Source organism: Melopsittacus undulatus, chromosome 4 (assembly GCF_012275295.1).
Source record: "Melopsittacus undulatus isolate bMelUnd1 chromosome 4, bMelUnd1.mat.Z, whole genome shotgun sequence".
Classification (NCBI taxonomy): Eukaryota; Metazoa; Chordata; class Aves; order Psittaciformes; family Psittaculidae; genus Melopsittacus; species Melopsittacus undulatus.
This window is the reverse complement of record NC_047530.1, coordinates 11,304,734-11,330,322: the sequence shown is the minus strand read 5'-3', so window position 1 is coordinate 11,330,322 and position 25,589 is coordinate 11,304,734.

Sequence of the window (25,589 nt, the reverse complement as noted above, 5' to 3'; positions counted from 1 at the left end):
CATACAAGCAGCATGCCTATGGATGGCATGGGGATGGAAGACAGGCATCAGGAGTGCTTCTCAGAGGCTGTGAATCCTCCTGTACTTCTCTGCTTTCTGAACCCCATCTTAATAATGTTTGCCCTGTATTTTTTATGCCTTTCTTCACTCTAAAACCACTCATTTTCCTGTCTTGTCCACACCAGAGAGCCTTAAAAGACAGAGGCAATTCCAGCAGGGGAGTGTGGGAAGAAAACTGCTGCCCGTGTCAGACATCATGTCAGCCAAGTATCATGTTCCCTGCTCAGTCTGGGATCGAAACTGCTACTTCTGTTTCACATGGCATCATTTCAAGCCCACTACAGAGCCCACACTTATGTAATGTTACCATTTACATACTCAGGGGGCAGAAAGCACATAATTAAAACAAAACTTCTAGCAGTCAGCAACTGATGCTTCCACTACAAATGATATCTGGAATATTTGATTGTCTAAAGTGTATGTTTATAACAATTCCTGTACACAAAGTCAGCTCACTGCTCAGAGGGTATATGATCCTGATTGTGCACCAGGAAAAGGCAGAGTAATGGTGTTAACACTTGGATCTGACTGGAAGATGCTACTAAGTTCTGTGAGCAGTGCAATGTAGAAGTGGGTGCCTTTCTGTCACCATCTCCCATCACTTGAAAGACCTCATTCTGGTGTCTTTCACAATGCTGAACCTGCTGCAGCGGAGTGCGAATGATGAAGGCATCCTACAGACATAAACACACTGCCTCTAACATCCCTTCTAGCTCCTTTTTCACTCTTTTTTCTTAATTTAAAGGAAAACCTTTAACAAAATCAAGCTACTTGAATTACCCAGCATCATATGCCAGTAGCTGTCAGAAAGCAAACAGTGTATGACCCATAACCTAGAGTAGGATGTAGCATTAGGACACTAATTATTGCAAGGTGCAAATTGCTCCCATGAAGTAAGCTGCATTTCCATCTGCCTTTACCTCTGTAATTTCCTCAAACAACTCCATCTGCCAATTAAGTACAACGAGTCATGCTGTGACCATTTTGACCCAAAGCTTTTAGGGGCTGTAAAAAGATTGGTTGGTTTGTTTCCAAAACTGCCACTGAGCTTTTATTTTTTTCCCCAGTATGGGAAAGGCTTCTTTTCTCCCCCTCCACATCTCAGGGGCAATGCTGCATTGCAGTCCCCCAAGTTTCACAATTAGACAGATGGGCTGGACTCACGGTTAGTATTGTGGAGATAACTCTCTGGATATTTCTAGCTTTCTGGTTCCAAGTACATTTGGACCCTGTAACATGCCAGAGGTCCCAGTTACTATCAACCAGCACACCTCAAGGTAGAGAATGGACCTCTGCACTAAGAGTGGCCTCCTATGCACCACCTTACCCAAGCAATGCTTGCAGAAGCACCCAACAGAAAGGTGCATCATTCCAATACGCTTCATGCATGACACAGCAGGTAGAGAGACAGAAACGGTGCTCTCAACAGCTGCACTGTGGGCGATGGGGTCAGACTCCCTGTGCAACCATGGGCTTTTCCTGGGTGTTGAGCTATGGGTGCTCTTGCAAGTTTTCTCCTGGCAGATATATGGGGGAAACTGAATAAAGCCTGAACTGCATATAAATTTAGGTGGCCTGCTCTTCCTTTGGTATATAACCTGAGTTGGAGAAAGCCTCTGCTGTTACATGTCGTGGAATCACACGCTGTGATTTTTCATGGCTATACAGTATTTCATGGCTCATCCTTGAAGTCTCATACTGAGAATGCCTATTTACACCAGTCCTTCCCAATTAGCGCACACTGCAGCCAAACTGCTCTTCCAGCCAGCTCCAACTTGGCTTCAGTGCTCTCATAGGAGGTTGATGGTCACTGCAATGACCTAGCAAGGAACCAAAGTTGACAGTACAACCTGCCTTCAACATACACTACTAAATTGAAAGAAACCTCTTTCCTTGTGGTGGTGTCATGATCTGTTGGCTGTGCTTGCCAAAGCTGTGGAACATGATTCTACCCAAAAAGACTTCATTTGTGTACACACATTGATGCTAAGAAGAAAAAGATAACCCAGAAATACTTGATCCCTGTAACACCCAGATGAAGCTGGTGATGCACTTGACAGATCAGTTTACACTTTTGCACTGGTGGGACTTCCTGCTCAAGCAAGGACCAGTTTTGTGACTCTTTGAACAATTCAAGCCTGTGGACTGATAAGAGAGAAAGAAAAAATTTTACAGTTGCACTTGCAGTGCCCTTTCCTCCATCGAAAAGGCTTTTGATTATACTTATTAGATTAATTTCCTCATTCCATTCTAACTACAGTATATAGGGATTAATTTATTACAGGCTTTGTATTAGTCAAAGAGTCTTAAAAACCACTGATGAAAAAAGACGAGTTCCTAATGAGCGCCCAAGTCATCTCTAAACTTCGATTTAACTTCCAGATCTCCTTTGAAGAAGTATGTTTTAAAAGTTTCCTAAGGTGACATGAAACTTCTTATACATTTTATAATAAACCATTTTTTTCTGCTGAACCCATGCAGAGATCTGAAACTATCAAGCAACAAGTCTGCCTATTAAAGCCCCTGTCTTTTGTTGGATACTTCACTCGCATTAACTAGGAAATTGTTCGACCCCATTGTCGGTAAGATAAATGTGTTCTCCCTGGAAAATCCTAGCAAATTTTAATAGCAGATTCTGCTTCATAGTTTCTTGTTTCTTCCTGGATATAGCAATAGTATGTGCTTTGAAGTTTTTTATCTGGCTTTATCCTTTCTTCTTTAAGGAGCAATTTCTTGTTATTTCTTGTGCTGAAACTAGCCTTTATGTAGAAGTCTGAAGGTACAAAGAATAAAAGTGTCCAGCCTTGCAAAACTGTGAGCATCTGTCTAGTAAAAATGTCTGCATTTTTTCAAAAACAACAAAGCCTTTAAAGTCTCCATGGATTATCAGTGCATTGTGAAACGTAGTCTTACAATGACATCTTGGTTTTGTGTTCAGTTTCTCTGGGCCCAGTGCCGGGAAGGACTGAGTACTCTCAATGCAAAGCATCTGTAGCTGTAAATACCATCTGTATAGCTACTGAAGATACTTTTGAGCAGCTGCTGGAAAGCAAAAACCAGACTCAACCCTATCCAACTCTATTCTCCTTTTAAACCATGCAATGCATTTAACTTGGTACTGTAGCCTAAAAAAAAGCAATGGCTATCACTGCAAGAGCTCTGCAGTGAGGCACAGAGTTCATCAGCCCACTGACATTGCTGAAGGGCAAACACGAATGTACCCACAGGGGAACAAAATTATGCAATTTAACTCTCTGCAAGTAAACAAAATTACTTATTCTTACAAATCAAAAGGTAATCACACTCTTTTCAAACTGTGTGAAAGGATGGAAACTGGATCCCTGTTCCTAAGACATGAATCAAATCCAGACTCAATTTAATGACGTTAACAGTCATCCTTAGCTTTCAGAATCATTCAAAAGGCTTCTAAAGTTATTTGATCTCAAGCTTTTTGTTCGCTTTTCAGCAGTATTTTAGAGTCTATAATGTCTCAGAAGCTTCATGTTCTGAACAGGGAAGGAATTGCAGGACTGGTATTACTATTTATTACTTTTTTCGTACTCAATCTTAAATTACATGCACAAAACTTCAGGATGATATGAGGCACATAAACACCCATATTTAGTATTTTGATTAGTCACAGAAAAAAACAAATCATGAGCTTGTCTATATTAAGGTTGCCAGGCTGCTGAGAAAGCCTTTCAGAAATAACACTGAAAAACAATGAAGTCTGGTTTATGAATGAAGTTTGTGTCAAGGTAAGAGAGCATTCCCTTCAGCATTATAAACAGTGCTTTGATGAAACTTTCATAAATGGTTTAATTTTTCTCTTTTATCTTCCACCACACTCCTCTCTACATCTTATCTTTCTGCAGAGCAGCATCCACAGAGGAACAGATGGTTCAGGAGATGGGAGGATCCCTCCTAAAGATTACAAGCAAAGGTTTTTCAACAGCTTGTTGGAGGAAAGAGAGTTCCATTACAGGCATCAGATATGACCAGAAAGGCAACCAGCCTTGACCCTGGCACATGGATACTCCCAGGGACAAAAGGCAGCCAAGATACAAACCACTTGCACAAAAATGGCCTTCTGCCTGGGAGAACTGAACACAGAGCTGGGTTTAGGGCAGAGTACCTGACAGGCCAGGGCAGTCCCACCAGCTTCATCAGGAGCAGGGCATGCCAACGGTGGATAAATGGGGAAGAGGAAACTTACTTTATCTCACCCCAGACAGCCACTCCAGACACCCTCATGTCATTGCGCAATACGTGAGCTGCGCTGTCCTTTCACCCATCCCTCCAACCATGGGACATGGGGATAAACAGCTCTGGCTGAGCCTCACATTTTTCAGCTCCAAATAGTTGCAGCTACAAGGAAGTTAAGCTGCAAGGATTTCTGCCTCTCTCACATTAATTCCACTTCAAGCAAGCCAGTATTTGTTGATATCAGAATTACATGTAGATATCACAGACTTTTATTTAGAGTATTACGAGAATTGCCATAATCTCTCAATTCTTCCTTTGCTCCTTATCATAGCAGTTCAGCCCTTGCCTGCTTCATACAGTTGCTGTCTTTGTATTGCCCTTTCTTCAAATTTGCATTCAGAAAACAATTAGAGAACTATGCATCACACATTTGCATCGTATCACACAAGAATTTATTTCTCTGGAAGGTTGGAAGCAACCTGAAACAGAATTTCTTTTATTAATGGGAAACCATTAGAAGGATCACTGAATTCCTGGAACAGCACTGGGATCATTGCCGTTGATAGTGTTTCACACCACACTGGATACACCACTGGGTATTTAGCAAATAAGTCAATCAACAACTCCTAGAGAGACTAAGCAGATAGAGGTCACAAAGACATGTCCCTGATTTTCATGCTGATTCTGTGCATTGGTCATCCATAGTAAATCCTGACTATGGACTACAGAAAACCCATGAAACTCCTTTCTTAGACATCCTCTCCTTCTTTCATTGTATGCTTCAAAATCCTCAGATGCAGCCAGACTCCAGGAAAGTGCAGCAGACTCTGCCATTGTGGAGACTGAGGCTTGCAAAGAACAACTATGGCAGAACAGAAAGAGAGCCCATTTGAAATATGAAAGGAGAAAATGTGCAAGACCTTTCTTCTCCCCATCACAGGCTCCCACTTCCTCATTCCAACTAAAGCTAAGAAGGAAAAAACATACTTTAAGATGCCTTTGAAACGAGGCAGAATACAGCTGCAGAGATGAAGATGATGGCTTATGTAAGGATACAACCAGCAAGGAACAGTAACTGTGAACAGGGGAAATTTCACAGGTATTAGATCTGAGTGCAGTTGAGGCTGCTGGGAAATACAGTACAGGCAGGAGAGTGAAAAGGTGCCCAGACTTCAAAAAGAATTTTTCTTCCTGTAATTTTACTGATAAGGGGAAAGGGGTGAAAGACAATATATACAGCAGAAATAATCAAGAATATCCTGACTGAGCATGGAAATTCTAGAAGTACATTACAACAGTGTCATCTCTGTTTCCCTGCAGTCAATCAGTATCTTCTAAGCTGACTCTCAAGCATTTCATAAACCAGACGTGTGTTTGCAGATACATGGAGTTACAGGCAAGAGAGTGATAACACACTGATTGTAACACAATGGTACCGTGAAGGGACACATAGGATGCAGTCCTCTTGAGGACTACAAGACAAAGATGGCTTTTTTCTTTTTTTTTAGGTGACATAAGTGTAATAGAGATTATATTTTAATCAGAAATTAGAAGTAGTGCTGAAGAAAGTCATCTGGACCTTTGGCAGGACAGTAAATCCCATGGCATTGTTCCTTGCCCAGCAGTGCCAGACTGCAGCTCCCCACCATCCTGACAGCAGGACAGCCCCAAGAAGAGAGGGATGCATTGCATAAGCATAAAATAGCTTTTCACCAGCAACTAGTGTAGGCACTCAAGTCAACATTCACGATTAGTTAATTATGGTAATGTAATTAAACAACTTCAAAGGGGTATGTTAGCAAGGGAAAATTTTCCTCAACAGTAGCATGAAGGGTTAGCAGCAGGGAAGGGCAATGGAGGACTCTAATATATGGTCTGTATGTCTGTATCAGACAGCAATACTGGCACAGATCTCAATTTTTCATCTCCCGCAGAGCTAAGAGTTGTTTTCCACTCTGCTCCTGGAAGCTGTACTGTAGGTACCTCCTGAGAATCAGGATTGAGAGGTGAAGGACAAACTACTCTCCCATTTTGCTGAAACTGCCTTCTTTACATGCTTCAACAATCTAAAACACAGTTCAAACTGGGAAGGCAGCACTCATGAAAAACTCAGAGTAGAAACAGTCTATTTGGAATAACTCCTCATTTGTGGTGCAAAGCCCATCATGACCATCACACCCCTACAAAGCCTGCTCAGGGTCCAGTATTTTCTGGAGTCCAGTGCTTAAATGGAGATATTTTCTGTGTTCTTGCAGGGTAAACAACTCCTGCAAACTGCTCTGGCTCCATGGAGCATTAAAGGTCAATTCTGAGATACAAAGTTTAAATTGTTATCAGCTGAATGCCATTCTCTGTATGTGATTCCTAGAAAGACAACACAACAGCTGCTTCAAGAATATGATCCTTCACTATTTTTCTTTTTTAATGCTCTCCAGATGCATTCTGGTCTTATTTAAAAAACTATTTTTAGTTTATAGTTAAAAAAACTATTTTTAGTTTGTCATTAAAAAACTGTATTTGACCAAAATATTGTATCATCCATGGAAAAAGCAAAAGTCTTTACTGCTCTGAAAACTTCTAGATGTCTCTTCAAAATTTATCTTGGCAGCATTTTCTGGTGCAGTATCTCCTACACCATCTTCCCAGGCGAGCTGTAAAAGTTACAGAGCTGCACATCAGATTCAAATTGATTTCAGGTAATCTATTCCCTTTCAAAACAAAATCTTTGGACAACATGCTTGGCTGGAACACTTCTGCCTGCAGGAAGCAACACAGATGGAAATAAAGGCAGGGATGCTGTTGGTCTTATACACCAGAAACCAAATCAAATTTACCTAGACACTCATCTTCCACTTTTGTTCCCATGCTCACTGCTGCACTGCAGTAACATATGTAGTAAAAATCTGGGGAATTCAGAAGAACTGGAGCACAGCCATGCTCTGAGGGCATAAGGAGGAGATGACATTGGCTGATGGGTGTTCTGGGGGATCCAGGCACAGGACAAAGCTGGGGGACACAGCTAAGGGGTGTGGAAGGAGAAAAGACAGATCTGAACCTCTGGTGCTCTTTTGGTTCCATTAACAGGAATTGTTCTGGGAGGTACATGAAAGCTCTAAAGAGTACCTAAATTGAAGATGTTTTCTGGTTCAAATTCATTTTCCTTTCTAATGGTTAGGTGCTGTGTATTTTAGCAAACACAGACCTCTCCTCTTCCTAAGTACTTTGGTAACATGCAATTATGGTTACTGTAATTGATCAATTAATTTTTCCACTGAAAATGCTCACTCGAAAGCATTTTACTATCATAAATTTGAAGGGGTTGAAACCCACAGGAAAAACCTGGGTGCATATCAGCAGGTGGGAAAGACGGTGCTGCAGACGTAGGCAGAAGACAGAGCCGCTCCCAAGCTCTGCAGGTAATATTATGTGAAAACTTGGCCAGTGCTCTCCCTCTCACCATTCAACGTGGTGTGATGTGCAGCAGGGTGCGTGCCTGCAGACGAGAGTGGCACAGCACCTCCCATCCCACTGTATGCCCCAAACCAAAGCAACGACAGCTCAGGCCAAGCAGACATCTCCCCATCCCTGGGCTGCACTGCTGCCTGCCCTCCTCTGCTCTGCAGCTGTCACCTGCCCTCCCTCTCCCCTTGCCAAAAGACCAATTATCAATGTAAGGATGGGCACTTCTTACCAAACCAAAACTTTCTGACAACAATACTAACATTAATCATGTTCTCTATGCCATATCCACCAGCTGTTATCATCCTGGTCTACTGGAAGGTGTCCATGCCCATGGCAGGGGATTGGAATTAGGTGATCTTTAAGGTCCCTTCCAACCCAAACCATTCTATGATCCTGTGAATTTGCAAATAATATTGAAGACTTGTCTCTCTCAGATATAAGCAGCTTTAAGTATAACCATAGTTATTAATATCACTGCTAATAGTACTATCATTATTGTATTATTTCTTAATCTTGTATCAAGCATACCACATAGCAAATACCATCTTCATTCTGGATTCCAATTAGCTCCAAAGACAGCAATTAAGCAGATTTATGCAAATACTAAAACAAACTCATCCTCATACACAGGATATGTTAAATTTTAGGTTGCTATGGCTACAGCTCGTAACAGCAGTGTGTGCACAGCTTACATGACATCAATTGCAAACAGTTATCACCAGATGAATCAGACCAGGTTAGCCAAAGACTATTCTTTTTTTGGTGTAGTTTTCAGATGCCACCAAATCACACGTTAGCATCAAAAAGACTGAGAGTTAACCCAATCTATCTCTCTAACTCAGGGCAGAATCAACGACACCCAGACCCCATTACCAGGATATGTTTATGGTGGCACTCGCGTTTCATATTGCATACAATTTGCCTATACAGCACCAATTTAATTTAGGGTAGGGATTTTCACACTTCACTGTATCACATCTTCCATCATTTACTGTTATGTCCTACTCAGCCAAGATCAGGAAAACATAGAAATAATACAGATGTTTGTTGCTTTTGACCCTTTATGTCACCAGCATCTTGCTCAGGCATGCAAATACATAGTAATTAGAGCTACCTAATATTGAAAGCCAAAATATTTCAAAGTAGCTGCCTTTTCCAACTTTTTTTTTCCAACCCACAACAGCCAGTGCAGTCCTCCTCTTCTTCCACTAACCCTACATTCCCTGCTGATCTACACAAGGATGAGACTTCACAGAAATTCCCCCCAAAATAGCCCTGAAGAGTTTCAAGGTCACCCACATTTGGCAATACAACAATTAACAATTTGTTACTGTTCATTCATACACAACTCAATACTAAGGGAAAGAACAGCATGCAGTCCCCAAAGAGTGAGCTTGAAGCCAGACATGGTGGGAATATAGCTAGCATCTGCAAGGTCAGAGCACTCAGCCTCTGCTGAGGGCCAGGCAAGGCTGGTAGCAAGGCTCCTCCATTGTCAGCATCAACTGTCGTTATCTCCAGTGCACACATTCATCTGTGACCTGGGTGGCATCACCAGCAGCATGATCAGCAGCTCAAGGGAAGTAATTCTCCCCCTCTACTCTACTCTACTCTGGTGAAACCCCATCTGCAGCGCTCCATCCAGCCCTGGGGTTCCCAACACAAGAGGGATGTGGACATGTTTGAGCAAGTGCAGAGGAGGTCCACAAAGATGATCAGATGGCTGAAGCACCTCTGATATGGAGATAGGCTGAGAGAGCTAGGCTTGTTCAGTCTGGAGGAGACAGCAGAGAGACCTTGAAGCAGCCTTTCAGTACCTTAAGGGGACAGCAAGTAAGCTGGAGAGGGGCTTTTAACAAGGGCATGTATGGATAGGACACAGGGGCATGGATGGATAGGACACTGACAGAAGAGGTCCTTCCCTATGAGGGTGGTGAATCACTGGCACAGGTTGCCCAGAGAAGCTGTGGCTGCCCCATCCCTGGCAGTGTTCAAGGCCAGGATGGATGGGGCTTTGAGCAACCTCATCTAGTGGAAGGCGTCTCTGCCCATGGCAGGGCATTGAAACTGACGGTCTTTTAGGTCCTTTCCAACCCAAACCATTCTACGATTCTATGATCTTTGGATAGGGACATGTGAGAGAGGGACTCAGAGGAGGGTGATTACAGTTCCTTCCTGGACCTTCAGCTTCAGAACATTTTCAGGCCAGCAGTCTCATCACTGGTAAAGCCTGGACAAAATTGATAGCGATGAAGATCCAAAGTCCAGCATCTGGATAGCTCTCATAGCAAGCAGAGTTGGGTCTTCCACAGAAACAGAGCTGAGCTGAGCAGGGGAAATATGGCCAAATCGTGTAAAAAAGAACTTGCAGGAGATTCCAGTGAGCTGCAAAAGGCAGAACCACAGCAATTTTGCCCAACCTTATGTGGGATAAAGGAGCAGCTGGGAATACCCCACTACTGTTGCCTTCTGTATACCAGGACCTATCCCAACAGATTCACCATCAGCTATTGGTTTTTGAACCAAAGAGCCCAGGACAAAATCATCTGCATGATTTTCCCCATGTCCTGACCCTGTATGAGGGGCCTGGAAGGCAGAAGTGAGCAAGCACTGCACCAAGAACTGGCTCTTTTAGAATTGAGCAGATTTTCTGTTGTTGACTACCTGTTTGTTTTCTAATATTGCAAATATATAAAGCTGTGATGAAAGTATTTCTTGGCTTAACTACAGCTTGTATAGAGCTGCCTATTTTGTTATTCATTAAATGTCTAAATAAATAATGCACTGCTCTGCCTCTCTGGATTAACTTTTTTTTTTTTTGTAATTTGGATATGAAAAGTTGAAACCTTAAAAAGTTTTTCACAGAAACCTAACTGGATATTTAATCCTCTTTGCAAGCTTGTGCATAGGTTTCATACCTTAAGGCTCTGGTGCATAATTAACACGCCCTGCTTCCATCACGGTTTTCTGTTAGAAAAGACTCCGGATGTTATCAAAAAACACCTTTTTTAATTTTATTATGCAAAATTCTAATTACAGCATGAATTTTTTATTTCTTAATTCTTTACTATTTTTATTCACCCTCTGGGTACTGAAATATAATTAATTCTGTTTTACTTTTTTCCAGTAGATTTATGCGTATTATCATATATATTACATTTTCAGTTCTGTAACTTTCTTCATTTTTATTGCTTCCCACACAGTGTTCACTTCATTAAAAACATACAATCCCTGAGCTGTGATCAAGACATAATTGCACATTTTTGTATTATAATAACATGCATGTTCTCCATATTTTATTAGAGAAACCTCCTGTTATGCTTAAGAGTAACCTCCCAAACTGCAAGTGGTTTTCAAGCTGAGGCATTAGGGGCACTGGTGGGATCAGTTTACACAGTAGAGCTGGTCATACTCCCAAGGAAAAAAAAATAACATACTGGTTTTTACCCCCCTCAATTCCCTTGCACCATTCTTGCACCACAACATGGACCTGTCGGAATGAGTTCAGAGGGCAAGAAGATGATCAGAAGACTGAAGAATCTCTCCTATGGAGACACCTTAGTAACCTGGCCTAGTGGAAGATGTCCCTACCTGTGGCAGGGGGTTGGAACTAGATGGTCTTTAAGGTGTCTCCCAACCCAAACCATTCTGTCATTCTATGATTCTGCATAGACAATCCCAAGACTGACTTCACCACCTAGACCAAGCAAGGTAGCTGCCTGCCTGGAACTGCAGGTAGTGACACACAGAGAGACAGAGGGTATGGTAGATAGCTGAGGTTGCAGGCCCCTCAAATGCAACCGAATGGAGCCCCACTGATGGTTTGAGAAGTCCTCACGTTGCCTGGGGGAAATCACATGATCCTGCTTTGCACATTGACCAAGTTGTCTAAGTACTTCAGGTCCACAATTACAGTTCTCAGAGAATAGTCAGGTCCAAAAAGCTTGTTTCTTTCTTTATATTTTCTTCCTTTTTGAGAAAATCCCCAGTTCAAACAAATTTTTCTCAGTTCAAAACTGGTTTTTTGTTCAAAGTTCAAGGTCCTTAAAACCAGAAAGTAAATTTGAAATGGCAAAACAGAAACAAATTAATCAATCTTCACCATTACTTTCTCATATTAAACTACTGATAATAAAGATATTTCAGATAATAACCTATCAACTGAAAATAGGAAAGTGTTTTACTTTATTTGAATATTGTTAACTGCTCATCATTTTTTCTAATGTGGAAACACTTTTCTGGTGTCAGAAACTTTGTTCACACACTGGGTGAGTGTTGACTTCATGGAAAAGACTGATCTACTCAGTCCAAATATGTCGTGGTTTAAGCCCAGCCACGTAGCCGCTCTCTCACTCCCCCTCCACCCCCCCACCCCCCCGCCTTCCTCCCCCCTACTCCCAGAGGGATGGGGAAGAGAATCAAAATAATGTAATTCCCACAGGGTTGAGATAAGAACAGTCCAGTAACTAAGGTATAACACAAATCACTACTGCTACCCCCAATAATAATAATGATAAGGGAAATAACAAGGGAAGAGAATACAACTGCTCACCACCCACTGATCGATACCCAGCTCGACCAAGCAGTGATCTGGCCCTTCTGGGTAACTGCCACCAGTTTATATAGTGGGCATGACATGCTGTGGTGTAGAATACCTCTTTGGCTAGTCTGGTCAGGTGTCCTGCCTCTGCTTCCTCCCAGTTTCCCCTCCTCCCTGGCAGAGCATGAGGCTCAGAAAGTCCTTGGTCAGAGTAAACATTACTGAGCAACAACTAAAAACATCGGTGTTATCAGCGTTGTTCCCAGGCTGAAAGTCAAAACACAGCACTGCACCAGCTACTAAGAAGGAGAAAAATGACTGCTACTGCTGAACCCAGGACAAAATACCACTGCAGTGAGCTTCATTTGCTTGCGACTTGATCTTAGAATTTGTACTATGCATATCACTATTATTTTCCTTTCAGCCTTTAGCTCATATTTTTCTTAGCACTTAAGAATCAGAAAAGGAACTTTAAAAAAATTTTTTATTGTACAGACAGAGAACAAAGGCAAAACCTTTTAGCAATTCACCTAAAGCCAGACAGCATGCCAATAGTAAGGGAGTATAAAGGATATTGGAGATGTCACTTAACACCTCTTAACCATTAAACAATTTCCTGGAACATACACGAATACAAAAAATAACACTTCTCACTGTGTCATCCTGTCCCTCTGTGCCTACCACAAACCCATGATCCCTATGCAAAAAAACCCCAAACCCCACAGATAAAATCTTCACATGTATTCCAGGCTCATTTTAAGTCTTAAATTTATTATCTGCCTCACCTTACCACAGCTGCTGCTCGGGCAGTCCTGCAGCTAGCTAAACCATGACCACAATTCAGAAGATTAAAATGTTTCCCAGTATGGAGCTAATCTGCTGCATGAACATTACTCACAGTAAATTTTATTGTCTTTCCTTCTCCTAGCCTTTTAATATTTTGTTTCTTGGGATGATGTACAACAAAACCTGTTGTTAGTAATTACCTCCTGCTTGTAATAAACTGCCAGAAAGAACAGGAAAAAAACTGGAACAATCATTTCAAATCCAATAGCAAGATGTCATCTCTCACAGAAAATCTTAGATCGGATTAGAGATGTGTCATGGCTGACAGAAACAGCACAGAGCCCAAAGACACAGGTAACTGCAGCTTTGGAAAACAAATAGGGCTCCCAGTAAAGTGGCACTAGGCATGCCAGTTGGTTACTGCTGATTTATCTCGTGTGACACCCCCTGATATCACTTAGTACAGCCCCACTGCCATGGTGATATAATTAATTCACCAAGTTAACAATATTACTGGTTTAAAAAAACAGGGAAAAGAGAAAAAAGCAAGAACCTGCTCAGAATACACATGCTCCTGCAGGAGCATTCATAGACATACCAAAATTTAACAATAGCACTTGAGAGATTTTGTCTTTTAAATCTTGGCACAATGAGCAGGGCCTATACTGCAATGGGCACACCACAGCCCCTGAACCAACCCACTGGAAGGTGCTGGGAGCAGGTCTGACAAAAATCTTGTGCTTTAGATACAGAGTCCTCAAAATATCTGGTGACTTCACTGTTTAGCTGCCGCCTGGTGAGGTTTAACCCATGTTAACTCAGCACCATGTCCTGAGCCAGCATCAAGCACTGTAACACAAACCACAGATGCTTGTGGTATTGTAGGAGTTGACAGCATTTTATTTAAAGTCATTAATCTAATCTTTGTTCCTAAAAGGCATAAACACTGGTGTTCTGTGAGAACATTATGGATAGTTGGTTCAGTTATTTGCTTAGAAAATCCCTGAAATCACAAACTTGATTGCAAAGATCCACAACCACAAACCACATTTGCTGCATAGAGAGAAAACAAAAAGGGGTTTGGAAGCAAAACTAGGACAGTTCGCACAGTTCTTCTTTGGGTGCAAGAGCTCCTCTGCTCCACCTCCACCAGGGTACTTTTACCTTTGTAATTTGGAGAAAAGCTGTATTGTGGGTTTGTTTGTGTCTCAAGCAACTATTAAAGGGTTTGTTAAACTCTTGATGTTTGTTAAACATCAAGATAAAAAGACTGAACATGTATAAGAGGCACCCCTGCTACTAGCCTGCAACTCTGCTGAACTGCTACCTAGTGGACACCCAGCACCTCATCCCAGCTCTGCCAGGGCACGGTGTAGAGCATGAAGGACAGACAAAAGCACATCTGAATGTTTAAAAATAGAACTAAAAACATCAAGAACATAGTCACACAGCTTAGCACAAATACCTTAGCTCACCCTAGCTTTACATATACTAGGTGGAAGATAACTGGTCAGGAAACAGATAAATGTGGGTTTTACACATGTAAAAGGACAGAGGAACCCTTACCTTTTCCACACTAAGGTAAGATGATCATGTCGAAAATACTTTTAATATGCAAAGAGGGTCAGGATCCAGATTGCATTCCTCTCTTTAAACTGATATTCCTGCAGAGCTTCCATCTGCAGATAGGTGTAGCATCCTCTCAGAGCCACTGCTGAACAGAAGCATGTTTTTCCCCCAGCAGCAGCTCCCCTAGCTATGGCTTTGAAAGAATCTCCAATGCTGATCTCAGGTAAGAATCTTTCTTCACACTAGTCTTTATTTTTACTCTGTAGTCATATAATCATTATTTCCACACATTTCATATCAGCATAACCATGAATCCTATCCTACATGTTCTGCATTATTCTTATCGTATTCTCTAATGGAATTGGTAGGTAAAATTACTTCCATCTGGAAAACAAAAGCATCTTATCTCTGGGCTGCCTTCCTTGGGCTCCTACAGTTTCTCAGCCTGTTTCACTGCCTGGGTTCAACAACCAGGTCCCCCAGGAGAATGCTGGGACGTCACTGACTGAGGAGGTGACAACTGCCATTTGTCACTCCAGGAGCAGTACTGCAGCCATTCCAAACCTGTTTTCTCAGCAACGCTGCAGCTGTCAAGTGATATTTTTTTCTTCTCTTCTTCAAAATACTACAAGCAAAACTCCTGCTAGCAAAGCACAGCCTTGGAGACATCCACATCTTCAAGCCCTGCAGCTCAAATCACTGCCCAGCAGGGTGTTTCTCAGCAGTCTGGCATTTCATCCAACCCCAGCTGAGTCTCTGACAACTTTTGGCCTAATGACAATCGTGGCTGAGGTTTTTCTGACCAAGTTTGACCACTGAAGATATCACCGAAGTGGACAGTGTGTCCAGCATTTAGTTCTGGTCCACATCTTGCTGTTTGGGACTGTGCCTTCCTTTCTAGTGCCTGGTTTAGATGGGATGGTCAAGCTGCAAGGAGCACATGCCAGCAGTGAGATATGGCCCTTTGGAAACACAGGCTGCCCAGCAGACAGAGAAAGAAGCCTTTGAAAACCTTTGTTGTGACCTACAATCTGAGTCATTCTCCCCTGAGTACCAGCAGGGAAGACAACCGAAATGGAGAACTGGACCTGGGGGTGAGAAAGCCTCCCCAGGAGGAGCAGAGTGCTAAGTGGTACTGCACATCCGTGCATGCTGAAGACGTGAATACCTCCTCACCTAAGGCTGCTCCTGTAATATAATTCTTTGAAGGGAAGATGCCCCTTCTCATGGCAGGGAAGTGGAACTAGATGGGCTTCAAGTTCCCACCCGGCCCAAACTACCTTGTGATTCTATGATGAGATAGCAATTGCTGATGATACACACAGAAGTGTGAAAGAAAAGCCTGTCAAGAGCAGAACTGGAGACTCCAGCCTACCCTGGATGGAGGCAGAGCTGCTGCATTAAATCCACCCAGTGAATGAACTCCATATAAAAGCTGTCACATCTCGACCTCTGCACTGCACACTGTGTATGGGTGGGACACCCCTAGCTTGGTGGTTCTGCCCTCCCACTGCTAACATGGCCATTGGAGCCTACAGAAATTCTCAGTGCAGTCTCAGACACAGAATTCACAAATTACATAAAATCAGATAGATCTTGGTGACTGAGACACATTTTGTAACACTAGAAAAAAACAAAACAAAACTCTATCAGAAAAGAAACCCTGCCTGACCCCAGACAAAGTGTAGGCTGTGGCTGGCACTCAGTGTTGAAATCTGGCAGATAGCAATCAAGATGATGAGCAGAGAGTGGTCAGTGCACTCTGCTCCAAGCCCCTGCTATTAAATTAAGACTGAGTGCTTTGCTTTGTTTAAAAGCACCAGGATACCAGTCTCTGTAGGGTTACAGAATTAGAACAAGAACATCCAAAAAAAGGGTTTAGAAGGACAAACGAAGATAAATTAAGGATTAAAAAAGCCTAAGCAAGGGTTCAAAGTCATTTTATACTGGCCCCAGAAGAATGGAATCTGTTAAGGCTGGCTTTACAAACCAGAAGCACAGGTCAAATAAAGCAGAAGAGGCCAAACCAGTGGCATGGAAAGAAGGCAGCACTGATATTTTTGTGCTGGCTGGAAAAATTGAAATGCTGGGAATGAGCTTCAGCCCTGCACTGCTGGGGAACTTTAACAACTGAGGGACTTCAGATGTAGAGACATCACTCAATATATTTTCCCTGGAAATCTATTCTGGTATGGATTTGATGTCTATAATGTTATTATATGTTATTTTTTAAAGCTTTTAATCCACCCTTAAATCTCCTCTTTGCTGAGCATGGATACAGCAATGCCTGCCACACATGTTCAGGTAAAGCAGTCAGTGCGGCAGATCTTTACACTAATAAAATGCTAAACTTTAAATTTCATTCATATAAAACCTGCATTTCTTGGGTACACTGCAGTGCAAGAGGTGTGGTATATTATTTTCCCCTTCACCTCTTAGTCCACTCACATGTTTTTGAAGTGCTGCACTGAAATTTAGCCATCCATTCACTCTGGGTTTAAGGAGTGTGATGACAGCGGTAAACTCCTCAGCAAGTGGCTCAAAGAAGAGTCCATGTATAGCCCTGCTCTGCAAGAAACTGATCCCGAGCAAAGCAGGAGTCTCAGATAAAGGTCGCCAAGCACTCCAAACATGAGCTCTGGGTGGCCCATTCCTGCAGCATCACCAGTCCCTGCATTCGTGAAGAAAAACGTGAATTATGATGTTCAAACCATCTAGTTTCCTGAAATACAGCAGTGTAGACTGTGAGGTCTTTCCAAAGCCTGCGGGAGGCCTGGGCCAGTGGACCAGAGACATGAGCTACTTCAGACATGGTGAGGTAAATAGAAGCAGACTTGTATGACACCAACATCAGCTCACCAGCAAGGGATGGGGAGGGCCACAGCAGAAGATGAAGTTAGAATCTCCTAGTCAGGGAAGATGTGGGAAGGAGAAAACATGCAAGACATAAGGTCATGGACAATAAAAAGGCAGAAGTCTGCAAAAGGGAAGTAAAAAACCCTAAAAGATTGGCAGTAATGCTCTGACAGTGTCCTGCTAACACATGCCTAGACAAAGACCTATGAGCAGGAACACACGCAGTTGCCAATGGGAAGTGAATTCACCCTCTCCATCAATGGGGAGGATTCTGCTCCCTATCAGGTCTACATCCTGCCCCCATGACTAGAAGGTGAAGCCCAGGTGTCCTCCTTGCTCTAGCTCTGAGCAACCCAGCTCTGCTTGCTACCAGCCCCTCTAACAGCAGAGCTCCAAGTTGTGAGGCCAGGCTCAGTCACACAGCTCCATCAGAGGAACCCACACCAAAACAAATCCTTAGTCATGAGCTGCTCCATGCCTGCATCTCCTGGTTCACTGCCTGCCTGGTTTGCATGGCATTTGAGAAAGTATCTCAAGAGGAAAGTTTGATAAGCCGCAGCCTGGTTACTGTGCTGCCAATGCTGAGCCCTTCTCAGCATTTCCCTTCTTTCCTGCTCCTTCTTCAGATGAGTGGTGCCATGGCCACAACCCCGTGAAAACCGCCTCTGAGCAGGACCACATATCCACATGCAAATGATTACAATTACTAAACCAGACACAGCAAACAAAGATACTGTTATGACACCTTGAAGCAAAACGCAAGGTATCAGCAGAGTGAGGAGAGGAGAAGGTACGTAGGTACGCTAATGTCATGAAGCCTATTTTTCAATCAGAGTGTTTTGTGTACTTTTGTGTTTAGATCATTGTCTTTTTGATAGCAAGCCAGTGCGACAAGCAGCTAAGTGCCATCTCAGTTATGATAAAATATTGGAAGATAATAGGCATTGTGAGCACAGGCAAAATTAAATTTACAAATGACATTCATAGGGGAAGGCCACAGCGAACAGCAGCTCGACTCTAAAACCTGCATTCCGGCTGCAGCAAAGAAGTGCACAAAGGCTGTGGCACAGGGGATACCTGGCTTGTCCAGCATCTGCCATGTTAGCCCCTTCAATGAATCACAGAATGGTCTGGAAGGAACCTTAAAGATTATCTGATTCCAACCCTCTGCCATGGGTAGGGACACCTTCCCCTAAATCAGGTTGCTCCAAGCCCCATCTAACCTGGCCTTGAACACTGCCAGGGATGGGGCAGCCACAGCTTCTCTGGGCAACCTGTGTCAGCACCTCACAGGGAAGGACTTCTTCCTGATATGGGTCAGAGCACTTAAAGTTTTGAGAGAGGAAGGGCATCATGCAGATCACACAGCTTTCAGCACTCACATCTCTGCAGGGAGCACCAGCCCAGCACCACCTTAAAACATAATGAGCCAGACTCATATGGTTCTTTTGTTTGGAGTACTCATAAACCGAGTATTAAAAGCATTTTGCCTGCACTATCTGCTGGAAGATTGATGGTTATAACTATGGCCAGCATGGGAATGTGCTCTAAATAACAATTGAAGGCAGGTATCTGTTGCTTTGACAGCTGAAATACTGAAGACTAACAGCAGTATTTCACATACAAAGTGATGCTGGAGATATTTACTGTGCAAAGGACAACTTCATGGCACCTGCTGAGCAGTGCCACAGTGAGAAGAGTCACCAAGAATTCCATGCCACAAGAGCCTCCTCCATCACCTACAAAAAATGCCCCTGTTTGCTCTGAAGAAATATATCAGGTCCCACCTAACATCCTTGTCCATCACAGAGCTGACATGGCTGTTGCAGGTACATATGGGAGCCGCATTTCAGGCTGGCACAAGTGTCCTGCTAGAGAGTGTGGCCCCTTGTGTGATGAGCTGACATATGTAAACTCCACCACCTCATCAAAATTAAGTTATATCCTCAAACCATCTGGAAAGCAAGGGCACTGCTGAGGCTTCACTTTCCAATGCACATGGAGTTTACGTATTGCTTCCTACCAAATTTTAAGCTCTTCTGAAATTGATCAAATAGCAATTTTAAAAAGCTACTTTTGAATAAGGAAGCACAAATACATGCTGGGTGGAGACTGGGTTGAAAACAGCCCTGAGGAGAAGGACTTGGGGGTGCTGGTTGACAAGAAGCTCAACATGACCCGTAAGCATGCACTTGCAGCCCAGAAACCAACCATGTCCTGGGCTGCATCACCAGCAATGTGACCAGCAGGTCAAGGGAGGCGATTCTCCCCCTCTACTCCACTCTGGTGAGACCCCACCTGCAGTCCTGCATCCAGCTCTTGGGGCAGCTACACAAGGACATGGACCTGTTGGAGCGAGTCCAGAAGAGGCCACAAAGATGCTCCAAGGGCTGGAGCACCTCTGCTATGGAGACAGGCTGAGAGAGCTGGGCTTGTTCAGCATGAAGTTCTCTCTCTGTGGAGAGACCTTACAGCAGCCTTCCATTACCTAAAGGGGCCTACAAGAAAGCTGGAGAGGGGCTTTTGACAGGAGCCTATAGTGATAGAAGAAGGCGGAATGGCTTTACACTGAAAGAGGGCAAATTTAGATGTCAGGAAGAAGTTCTTCCCTGTGAGGGTGGGGAGGCACTGGCACAGGTTGCTCAGAGAAGCTGTGGCTGCCCCATCACTGGCAGTGTTCAAGGCCAGGTTGGACAGGGCTTTGGGTAACCTGGTCTAGTGGAAGGTGTCCCTGCCAGTGGCTGGGGGTTGGAGCTGGATGAGCTTTAAAGGCTCCTTACAACACAAACAATTCTGTGATTCTACGATAATACTATTTGTAACATTTGGTCTGGCTATAACTACTTTCACTGCTTAAATGGCTATTCTTCCAATATATCCCTTCTTCCTATTTTGGCTCTGAACTTTGGCCATTTATCAGTGTTATTTTTTCTAACAAGCTTTATGCTGAATTCCCAGGATATTTTTGGGCCAGGCTTGCAGCCTCCTGCGGGCAGAGCAGGGCATTGCATCTCGGTACCCCCGCTATTGCTGTCCTCTGGGGCCAGGGGATTCTTACAGCACAAACTGCAAGAGGGCACTGCATGAACAGGTGACCAAGTGTTTCCAATATATCATCCTTGCACAGAAAGGTTAATTAAAAGCTAGTTATATTTCTATAATTATCTGCTTATTATTCTGATTATAATTTGGGGTTAAATGGTCCTATTACATCAGATCAACATTTTATCAAAGACCTTCAAAAGTGCTGTGTGGATTTACCAGTCTCACAATCACATGCAGAATTCAAATAAAATTATAGCACAAATTTAACTCGTACATTTTCCCTTTGGGTTCACTTTTAATCTCTTGTGCTAAGTTTAGTGATTTAGTGCTGGCACTGTGATTTTAGAAAGCATTGACTGCAGAAGCACCTTTGGCTGAACTTACAGTAACTGGCAATCAGGCTGTCTGCATCACTTGTGAGCTTTGCTAAACAGCATCTGCACAGGCTGAGCTTCTCCTTTCAGAGCTGCTGTGTTTGTATTAATTTCACTGATAATAGGATCTCAATTAGCAGTTTCTGCAGAAGCTGACTGTTATTTTATATTTTTAAAACAAACTCATAGCTCAGCATCACCAGTATTTTAAGTATTCATAACATTTAGCAAGCCTCAGGAAAATCTCAGATTTGCCAAATTTTAGGTTTTGGGGGTGGTTGTGGGTGAAATCATTTCACTTCAGTTCCTCCACCACTTCATCACCGAGACATCCCATTCTCCTGGGTTCCCACCCTGGCAGTCTCCCTGTGCTCCCACCATACAGTGCTGCACGTCACTGGGCCACAGGCTCAGCCACCAGCAAGGGACTCCCTGGGACTCCACCAATTCATACCACAAGGAAAAGCCCGTGAAAGGATGCTGCAGAGGAGCACTGAGAGAAGGCAAAGCGAAGCAAATCAGGGCTACTCACCTATTGAGGGCGGCCAGCCTGTGCACCAGGGAAGGAGGAAGCACCCAGTACACCCCTGCTGAAAGCCTGTGTATCCTTATGATAGTAACTGGTCACAAGTACTACACCATCTCCCAGAAAAATTTACACACTAAATCAGGGTTTGACATTACTTGATTTAAATCTGGACATTTATTTCTATTTATTCTATTTGCCTTTCTTATAATTAGTTGCCGAGAGAAGCTGTGGCTGCCTCATCCCTGGCAGTGTTCAAGGCCATGCTGGATGGGGCTTGGAGCAACCTCCTCTAGTGGAAGGTGTCCCTGCCCTCAGCAGGGGGTTGGAGCTAGATGAACTTTAAGGTCCTCTCCAAACCAAACCATTCTGTTCTTCTATGATTCTTGTCAGAATTAATTATGGCTCCTCCAAGCTTGAATTTTGCAGTACCATCAATGCACTTCTAACATGGTTTTTGTGCAGGTCCAATATAACACCATGTTTAATTCTAATTAATAACACTCACAGAAGTATACAAATTCTTCTGTATCTGGAATCTAACAAGCTCATGAAAACCATGGTATAGGTAACTGTTTAACTAAAAGTGTGTGTATTTCACACTGCATGGCAGGATGCTGGCTACAGGAAACAGCTCAAGAAATTAATGGACTTAGAAGGGAGCAATTCATAACATGTGACTGACAGGCCAAGGTACACCTTATTTATTAACAGAATCTATACCAAAATGGAGGCCAGCGTGCTGATGAAGAGCTTCATTTAAAAATAGTGTCAGTCCTACATTATCTAAATTACACTTAGATCAATGCTTAATTGCATTGGATTAGCCTAAACAGGAGTCCCTTCTCAGAAAATAATGAGCTTCATATCTGATGCCAGAAAAGATGGAGATGAAATCAAGAGTGCTTTGACTCTTAATCAGGCAATTAGATTTTCTTCTTGCTCCTGAATTAAAGAAGAAAATAGCTACAGCATTAAGACACTTTTGCAGCAAAACCAGATGAATGATGATTTGTAAAAGGCAGAGCAATCTATACAAATAGGTTTCCTGAGACTGACAAAGAGCAGTCCCCATCCAATTGCTCCTCCCAAAGCAATGAAAAGGGGGTTCCCCTTCAGCAGTGATGATCCAGTATGGACATCTGTGACTCATCTGTTTGTACAAGGCTAGCATGAAAGCCTTGAGAAATTAAATGGTTTTGCATGTCTAGTAAGAAAAAAAATCAAAATCTTTCTACTTTCACTGAGCTCATATTGACCACTCAGAGCCCTTCATACAACCTCCCAGGTTTTAACTATCAGCAAGCTGGGTCTCAGCCACTACCCCCCAACATGTCCAAGAGCCTAAACACCAGTTAGATATTGTGCTAACAATCCCCTGTCCTCTACAACAGCTTTTACCTTCTAACAGAAGGCAAGTGCTGCCTCACACAACCTGTACCTGTTCTGCTGCCTGCCCTGAGCACAGCCTCTGGCTGGCCATCATTTCAAGCCTCTCCCCATTTAACCCTCTGAGAGGCCTCAGCAACAGCTTCCTGACAGAGCCTTTCCCACTCAAGACTTCATGAAACAGCTCCGAGATTGAAAGCAAAGCTTTTCATGGATCAAAAGTGCTGGAGCATCCACACCCTGCAGCACACCCACAAATCCCAGATCAAGCCAGGGGATCATCAAAGTTTTATTTTTAACCTTTATTTTTAAAGAAAACATGAGGGTTTTTTTTCTCTCACTGAATGAGGGGCAAGCCCATCGAGAGGGCAATATACACCCTCCATCTGCTGATTTATTCTTTGTGGACACTCATTAATGGCAAGCATAGAAGTATTTTTTCCCCCAGTTTATAGCCCTGAGATAGTGTGGGGCCAGACCCCACTGATGGCAGTAATTACTGTGGGAAGAAGCAAAATGCAGGCTAACTCTCCTCTCCATTTAAATTGTACAATGCTTCAATTTAAAAATATTGTGAGAGATTTACTATTTATGTACTTAGTGATCACAGGGGGTCCAAGCTGCAGGAAGAGGTAAGGGGCTCCTTACACAGAGTTCCCACTATGGCACACTTTCCTTGATGGGACAGACCCTCAATTCTCCCCACTGGCAGCTATACGCATATCACGTAGGGAGCACTGTTCACATAGGTGCCTATGTGAAGTCAAAAAGGGTGAGAACAGCCAAAGCAAGCAGATTAACTCCCTTCTCTGCCTGCAGACCCTTACCAAGCCCAGCTGTACCCACTGCGTGCTGCACAGACCCATTGACCAAAGCCTCTGTGGGGAGGGAAAGGAAAACAGGTATTTCTGCTCTAGCTTCTCAGCCCCAACACTGAAAGGGTTTCTCCTAAACATCAATTTAAAGGATATATTTTTGGCATTAATAGCAGGAGCAGTTCATCAGATTATGATGACAGGTTGCTTTACCTTCTCAGAGGCCCATAGTGAAACAGCTTTCATGACTGAGTATAAAACCCCTTGAGGCAGCATCATCTCCTCGTGGCCACTTGCTGCTGTGCGATGTGACCCTCCATGGTGCTGTGAGCCCATGCCCCAGGGCACAGGTAGTGCAAGTGGCTATTTTCTACTTCTTAGCCATTAATAGTGTTCAATCCTATCAGAAGACTGAAATGCTTTACTACATACAGAGAATAACCATAACCATTCACTTACCCCCACCAAATGACACAAAACAACAAAAAAGGTGTAGTTCCACAGCCTGAGGAGGCTGCTGGCACAGCCAGAGAACATCGCAAACCACATCTTGCCAACATGTACTTGTAATGCCCAGCCTTGACAGCAACAAGACATGCTATAAATGACAAAATGCATCAAGAAAAGCAATGAATCACCAAGTAATCAGAAAAATACAGTGAATCTACCCCAGCCTGTACCAGAGGTGGGCACTTTGGTGCAGCAAACATGCCAATGTCAAAAAGTTTTATGTGGTTCTTTGGGCTTTGGGGATTTTTCTAGGTAGGGTCTTGTGTAACAGCACTGCCTGAGAAGTGATCAGTCATGGGTAAGCACTATAGTAGTTCATGGAGTTTTAGTGACAGTAAGTTTCTCCTAACACCTGCAGCAGCTGGTTAAAATAGGAGAATGATTCACACACACAAAACCCCAGGTTATTAAAAATTCTGTCCAGCCGAACATCACAGAGATGACACCACTTCTGGAACACACCTGATGCTGCTTCTCAAGCTGAGTGCTCAGATGGACACAGCTACTGCCCAGCTTTACATGCAGCCTGGATTGCTGCAGGCCCATGCCAGGCTCAGCGGGTGATAGTGACAGAGCCTGTCCTAACAACTCTTGCCCTGATGTTCTCCTTGGTCAGAGAAAGCTGCAGAACACAGTACAGAAATACTGGGATGCGACACATCTGCTAAAAGCTGCCACAGAGATCCAGCAATGCTCTGGTCCTGAACAGACCCAAACAGTACTTAAAGGGGCTGACAAGAAAGCTGGAGAGGGACTTTTGCAAGGGTCTGTAGGGACAGGAAAAGGGGGAATGGCTTTAAACTGACAGAGGGAAGATGTAGATTAGATACAAGAAAGAAGTTCTTCCCTATGAGGGTGGTGAGGCACTGGCACAGGTTGACCAGAGAAGCTGTGGCTGCCCCATCACTGGCAGTGTTCAAGGCCAGGTTGGACAGGGCTTGGAGCAACCTGGTCTAGTGGAAGGTGTCCACATCCATGGCAGGGGGGTGGAACTGCATGATCTTAAGATTCCTTTCAACCCAAACCATTCTGTGATTTTATGAAACATCAGTTCTAACAGTTTAAATATAACTGGAATACACTCCATGTGAAACCCAGCCTTCCAATGAGAGTAGATCTGGACGACAGTACTAGCATTTTAGTTATAACCCTTCTTTTTATTATGGCAAATTACCTAATATTATAATTTCATCTTAATTTTCAGCATTTTTTGGTTTTTGCTCTCAATACCCAGCATTTCTGCTATCAGGCCATCAAGCACTCACACACAGGGGTGAGAGGAGAAAGCACAGCCAAGAGTGGTGTGCAAGAGCAAGCTGTGAAGCTGAAAAGCCTGGCCAGCATGTTAGCCACCAGCTGCCCTGTCAAGTATCAGGGAGTGGTACAGGAAACATTGCTATGAACACATTGTCAGCAACAACAGGCATAGCACAGGCTCCGGGCTCATCAGG